Below are 7,500 nucleotides of genomic sequence, written 5' to 3'. Positions count from 1 at the left end.
CTTATGTGCCGTTGATAGTGGCTGTATCATTGGTGGGTGGTTAGGTAGTTTCTTCAGTGAGGAGCGCTGCAACAGGTTTCTGATACTTGACTGGGTTCAGAATTAATACTTCAGTGTTTGAAATATACATTTTTTTTTAATTTATACTACATACAATTCCAAGGTTGTTTTTGATGTTCTCTCTCAGCGGGAGCTGCAATTGGCTTTCACAGGCTCCAAGTGAGTTAGAGTAATGGCTGCCACCACGTCTCAAAAGTAAAGCTTTATGCTGAATTTCCATGCATCACATTTTGACTTTTCTCATGGCATTCTGGCTCTTGACAGGAGAGTCTGGTGAATTACAAGGCTGAATTCATTCAGTAGTGTTGGAGTCTTGCATATCCTTCAGAAGATGCATAGTAGCATGTGGGCTGTTGTTTGACCAACTTTCTAAGATTGTGGAGCAGTATACCTGTTTTGTCCCTATTTCTGGGCCCTTGCACTCCCATTGGTTTTTGGCTTTGTCTGAGTTGCTGGTGCTAACAGGTTGAGAGTTACATTTTGGACAGGCAAGTGGGAATGGCCACTGCCTCGATGCAAGTAGTGTTATCAGTGAAGGGGGGTCCATAGCTCTCACTGTGCAGGTTTTCGCAGAATGTCAGATTTTGCCTTATATTTTGATAGACCCCTTCTTTCTGGTTTGCATGCAGCAGGTTGGCACCAGGCTTTTTGGCATTGGGCCTACTGTTTTGGCCTGTTTTTATTTTATTTATTATTTTATTTTACATTTGTTGACTGGGCTAGTCTAACTGGATATATGTCCATTTTCAGTAGAGGCCCAGGGAGAAAAGCTCCAAGCATCAGCAGTGACAAAGAATACAATATATAGTAATAAAGTGATTTACAGTGCATTGGCTACATTGGTCAGAACAAAATTGTACTGAGTAATTTAATAGGTTTAAGTTAAGATCAAACACAGAGAGAAAAACAAAAAATATTTTGCAGTAGACTCAGTGGTTGCATCTGTTCGATTTCAGTTTTCATTGGTGGTGTGCGGTTGGTAGTTAGAGCAGCTCTAGGCTGCTGTTCATGGGCTAGTAAGCAGCCACGGGTAACATCTTATGGCTATGTATGTGCAGTTGTGGTTGGTGCTGCTAAAAGGTTGAGCTGGGTAAAGGTCAAGGTCGTGTGCACACTATTCAACTGTACAGATTTTTGCAGAACATCCAGATTTTGCCTCATAATTTGAGTCCATTTCTCAAGAAATTGTGGTTTATGGCAAATCATTGAGGGTTGAATGTAGAAATAAGGGCAGATATTTGAGTTTTAGACTTCATACCCTTCAGAAAATTAATGCTATAAAAAGTGTTGCTCTATCAATTTGCTAAGTTTGTAGGAGCAATAATTAAAGTGTCCCTAGTTTTGACCTTTGTGCCCCATTATTGATGGCTTTGCCCACATTTATTGATCAATATTGTGAATAAAGTGAAAACATTGTCATCTTTGTTAGCATGTCTGGCAGAAGATTTGTATATATTCTCAGATTAATTTGTATTGTATGCCAACATGTCTAATTGTGAAAATGTAAATATTTTTTTAAATTGTTGAATATTTCCCTGTTTATACAAAATGTTTAAAGACTCTATCAATGTTTTGATACATTTCTAATTACATGTTTGAGGGAGATTTTAAAGTATTAACTATTTGTAGAAAATCAGCTGATCAGTAGTTGATGTTATTAGTATATTCCTGATTGCTATGAGATTATTTGAACAGATGACTTGACAGGGAAGAAGAACTTTTTCAAACAGCTGATTGTTATTTTTAAAATAAGACAGCTGAGACTGTTAACTTGGACTATAAAAGACACTGCTGAAGTCAGTTGAAGGGCAGTTAGTTAAGAGATGCAGTCAGTTACAGTGCTGTGCAGTGGATACCCCAAAAAAACTTACCAAAATCTGTAATCTGCATTTGCCTTTCTGTTATGTTTTAGATTAGATCAGGAACATTATTCTCTAGTTAGATTAGGAAAGTTTAATTATTTAGATAGAGTTTTTTCTAAGATGATGGACTTCTAATCTCCAGTTCAATTTTATATTTCTGGTGATTGAATTATTTATTTATATTCTTTTAATCACCATCATCATCATCATCATCTTCTTTCGGCTGTTCCCGTTAGGGGTCGCCACAGCGGATTTTCTGTTTCCATTTCTTCCTGTCCTCTGCATCATGCTCTTTCACAACAACCACCTTCATGTCCTCTCTCACCACATCCATAAACCTTATCTTAGGCCTTCCTGTTTTCCTCTTACCTGGCAGCTCCATCCTTAGCATCCTTTTCCCAATATACCCAGCATCCCTCTTCAGCACATGTCCAAACCAATGCAATCTCACCTCTCTTGCTTTGTCTCCAAACTGTCCAGCCTGAGCTGACCCTCTAATATACTGATTCCTAATCCTGTCCATCCTAGTCACACCCAAATCTTAACATCTTTAACTCTGCCACATCCAGCTCTGACTCCTGCCTCTTCGTCAATGTCACCGTCTCCAAACCATATAACATAGCTGGTCTCACTACCCTCTTGTAGACCTTCCCTTTCACTCTTACTGGTACCCGTCTGTCACAAATCACTCCTGACACTCTTCTCCACCCATTCCACCCTGCCTGTACTCTCTTCTTCACCTCTCTTCCACACTCACCATTACTCTGAACTGTTGATCCCAAGTACTTAAACTCATCCACCTTTACCAACTCTACTCCCTGCATCCTCACCATTCCTCTACCCTCCCTCACATTTACGCACATATATTCTGTTTTAGCCCTGCTGACCTTCATTCCTCTCCTCTCTAAAGCATATCTCCACCTCTCCAGGGTCTCCTCAACCTGGTCCCTACTCTCATTACATATCACAATGTCATCTGCAAACATCATAGTCCACGGGGGCCTCATGTCTGATCTCATCTGTCAACCTGTCCATCACTACTGCAAATAAGAAAGGGCTCAGAGCTGATCCTTGATGTAATCCCACCTCCACCTTAAACGTATCTGTCACTCCCACCGCAGTCCTCTCCAATGTCACACTACCCTCATACATATCCTGTACCACTCTTACATAGTTCTCTGCCACTCCCGACTTCCTCATACAATACCACAACTCCTCTCTAGGCACCCTGTCATATGCTTTCTCTAAGTCCACAAAGACACAATGCAACTCCTTCTGACCTTCTCTGTATTTCTCCAACAACACTCTCAGAGCAAATATTGCATCTGTAGTGCTCTTTCCTGGCATGATACCATACTGCTGATCACTAATCATCACCTCCCTTCTTAACCTAGCTTCCACTACTCTTTCCCATAACTTCGAGCTGTGACTGATCAATTTTATCCCTCTGTAGTTACTGCAGCTCTGCACATCACCCTTATTCTTAAAGATAGGTACCAAAACACTTTTTCTCCACTCCTCAGGCATCCTCTGACTTTCCAAAATTTCATTAAACAATCTGGTTAAAAATTCCACTGCCATTTCACCTAAGCACCTCCATGCTTCCACTGGTATGTCATCTGGGCCAACAGCCTTTCCATTCTTCATCCTCTTCATAGCTGACCTTACTTCCTCCTTGCTAATCTGTTTCACTTCCTGATTCACTATCCCCACATCATCCAACCTTCTTTCTCTCTCACTCTCTTCATTCATCAGCCCTTCAAAGTACTCTTTCCATCTACTCAACACACTCTCCTCACTTGTGAGTAGGTTTTCCTCACTATCCTTTATCACCCTTACCTGCTGCACATCTTTCCCAGCTCTGTCCCTCTGTCTAGCTAATTGGTACAGGTCCTTTTCTCCCTCCTTAGTGTCCAGCCTTTCATACAACTCTTCATATGCCTTATCCTTAGCCTTCACCACCTCTCTCTTTGCCATGCATCTCATCTCCTTATACTCATGATTACTTTCTTCATCTCTTTGGCAATCCCACTTCTTCTTCGCCAGCCTCTTCCTCTGTATACTCTCCTGTACTTCCTCATTCCACCACCAGGTCTCCTTGTCCTCCTTCCTCTGTCCAGATGTCACACCAAGCACCTTTCTAGCAGTCTCCCTTACTAGCTCTGCTGTAGTTTCCCAGCTATTCGGTAACTCTTCACTGCCTCCCAGTGCCTGTCATAACTCTTCCCTGAACTCCACCTCACAATCACCCTTTTTTAACTTCCACCATTTAATCCTTGGCACTGCTCTCACACTTCTCCTCCTCTTCTTGATGACCAACATCATCCTACAGACCACCAATCTATGCTGCTTAACTACACTTTCCCCTGTCACCACTTTACAGTCTCCAATCTCCTTCAGACTGACCCTCCTACATAGGATATAATCCACCTGAGTGCATCTTCCTCCACTCTTGTATGTCACCCTATGCTCTTCCCTCTTCTTAAAATACGTATTCACCACAGCCATGTCCATCCTTTTCGCAAAATCCACAATCATCTGACCTTCTGCATTCCTCTCCTTAACACCATACCTACCCATCACTTCCTCATCCCCTCTGTTCACTTCACCAACATCAAAAAACAGCTTGAACTCCAAAAACCTCGCTTACAGCTCCCAAATACAGTAAATAACCGTGAACGAATATAAAAGTTGTTGATTTATTAAGCTTTCTTTTTAAAATACACTTTTCGTCGAGTACACCTTACTCAACTTCATCAGATGCAAGTCTTAAATAAAAAGAAATACAAATTATTACAACTAGGCACTCTTTTTAACTCTAAACTAGAACACATACTAAACACCTTCATTACTATTATTGGTTGAATGTATGTAGAATCACTGCATTGTTTAAAAATTTAAAGGTACATTGTAGTGTTTCTATTTGTTACAAACATATTGTCATTTCCATAAAACCACATAACTCATACTGGAAGTGCACCAAACAATAGCACAACTGTTTACTACCAACTATATAAAGAATTGTACATATATTTAAAACTTATATGTGTAAGTATACGTATATTAAAACGTTTTACATGTTTAAAAGTGACCTCCTGTTCACTACAAGCTATAAAAGATTTTTTATCCTACTTAAGGGGCATCAAACAATTAACCAACATATCTCAGATTACAAGTGAAGAAAAGCATAGCTTCCCATCACTCTGAAAACATCCGAATGTTACTACATTATATTACGCATATATTCATTTTGTTTTATTTTTTGTTTATATTTTCACCTATCCTTGAAGACAGAATGCAGTAGTAGCTTAAGCCAACTCAGTGGAATCCACGTCTGAGGCAAGGACAGATTTGGCTACTAAAATGAACACCTTTGACGAAAAACTAGTTAAACTTAGAAAAGATACAGCTCGAAATAGCATACTTTCAGGAGTGTATTTGTCTCAAAATAATACCAAAAGGATTGAGACTTTGGCAATATCCAACAGGGTTAGCTGAGGGTTCAGGCTTTCATAAAGATCTGATTGCTCTATTTGACAGACATGGCTTTGAGCTGCTACAAGTTTTTTGCAACCATTACCAACAGGCAGCGGATAAGCTGATAGATGAAACTAATGACCTGGACGCTGAAATTAGGAATGACATTGATTTCTAGAGGTACCGTTATGACTATGTTAGAATTTTCGACAGCATAGATCAATACTTGTCGAAAATTAATGTCACTAAAATAAAAAAAATCAAGAGAGACTTGAGAGAGTATGAGATAGGAATGATATCCTAAACCACCAACCTCCCAGGGGAATTTTTTGCCCAATGTAGGCCTCCCTAGGTCTAATGGGGAAAGTTTACAGAACCATTTGGTTGGGCCCCTTAATGATAACAACCAACAGAAGGACAACCAGCAACCTGGAGAAGTTGGAGTAGTATGCCGCAGTGAAAGACTAGCGGCTAATAACTCAAACCAAGCTAACATACAGAGTTCTTCAAATAAAACAAATTTTCGGAATCGGGCCTCGAACTTTGTACCATCCAAAGGGAGGTCAGTGAAGAACAGGGCGAAAAACAAATGGTAGAGGACAACAGCTCTCTTGGGTCTACACCGAGGTTTCCCAAGTGTACGATATTGTACAATTTGAATAAGGACTTTAAAATATTTAATTATTCTGACATAAACATAACATCTGATATGATTAATTTATTGGCAAAAGGCCACACCTTTGTGCCAACAACACATTTAGATGTGGCTAAGACCTTGATTGACTTGAAACTCTTTGCTCGTAAAATGAATTTAGTGGCATTGATAGGTGAACAGATGAATAACAAAAGTGACTACTATGTGTCCAGTGTATACAATCCAACATTGCACCCTTTAATAGCACTCTTTAAACAAATTTGTGAGCTGAATTTACGTACTGTTAGTGATAGGCCTTATGGCCCAAGAGTAGGTAGGATTTACCACCATAACATCAGTAAAGAGGATAGGGATAATTTGAGGTTTTTATGCCAGGCCTCAGAACATTTTATGAAACCGGACAAAGGGGGTGGCCTGGCTATTATGAATGATACTGATTATTATAATAGGATGTCAGACATTTTAGAAGGTCACACTTATATAGAAGTGTCAAGGAATGAAATTACCGGTGCATATAGAAGAGTAAGAGCGTTTATAGAAGACCTCTACATAGAGGCAAAAATTGACAAGACACTTTACAATTATTTAGTACAACCAGCTCCGAGGATTCCAATACTTTTTGGAATCCTGAAAGTTCATAAAAGTGTTGACTGTCCTCCCATGCGTCCACTGGTGGACGCTAGAGATAGTATTACATACTCATGTGCAAAAGTACTGGACAACATCCTCAAGAAATATGACACCCCTGAACAGCAAATATCTAAAGATTCATGGTCTTTTTTGGAGACTGTGAATAAGATCGCCTTTAGTGAGGACGTTCTGTTCCTCACTATTGACGTGAAAGATCTCTACTCATCCATCCCCCATGGTGAAGGAATAGAATGGGTGTCCTATATGATGAGGTGACATATTGCACCTGTAGAGGAGATACACCTGGTAGAAGAACTCCTTGATATAGTGTTGTCTTATAACTATGTTATGTTCAATACAAAATTGTACCATCAGGAGGTGGGGGTGGCAATGGGCTCCCCTTGCGGGGCTAGTTTAGCCAATTTAGTTATGGCGTATTGGGAAAGAGAATACGTCTTTAGCCACCCCACACTGCAACATCAAATCCAATTCTACACACGGTTTTTAGACAATATATTTATCTTGTTCAAAGGCAATGGAGAGGATTTACGAAATATGCTAGATGTTTTCAACACTAGTACAAACTTTATGAAATTTACACACTTGGTGAATAAAGACAAAATAGCAAATTTAGATGTAGAATTGAGTAAAAACTACCAGAATAGGATTTCTATAGCAAAAATCTTCCGGAAAGACACCTATTCAAATGCCTTCCTCCAGTATACCAGTTGTCATCCTTCATTCCAGAAGAAATCTGTAGTGAAGGGCCAACTTGTTAGGGCTGCTAGGATGGTATCTAGAGATGTAGACTTTGAT

The 7,500-nt window shown here is 39.7% G+C and overlaps 1 protein-coding gene across 1 annotated transcript in view; it reads right to left on the bottom strand.

Annotated features, from left to right (window-relative positions):
- The window catches only part of IL1RAPL1 (interleukin 1 receptor accessory protein like 1), a 4,037,132-nt gene that overhangs the window by 703,290 nt on the left and 3,326,342 nt on the right, over nt 1-7,500 (bottom strand). The gene's annotated exons all lie outside the window — the stretch shown is intronic.

This window comes from Protopterus annectens, chromosome 5.part0 (assembly GCF_019279795.1).
Source record: "Protopterus annectens isolate FY-2018-M chromosome 5.part0, PAN1.0, whole genome shotgun sequence".
NCBI lineage: Eukaryota > Metazoa > Chordata > Ceratodontiformes > Protopteridae > Protopterus > Protopterus annectens.
This window is presented reverse-complemented; position numbering and strand designations above follow the sequence as displayed.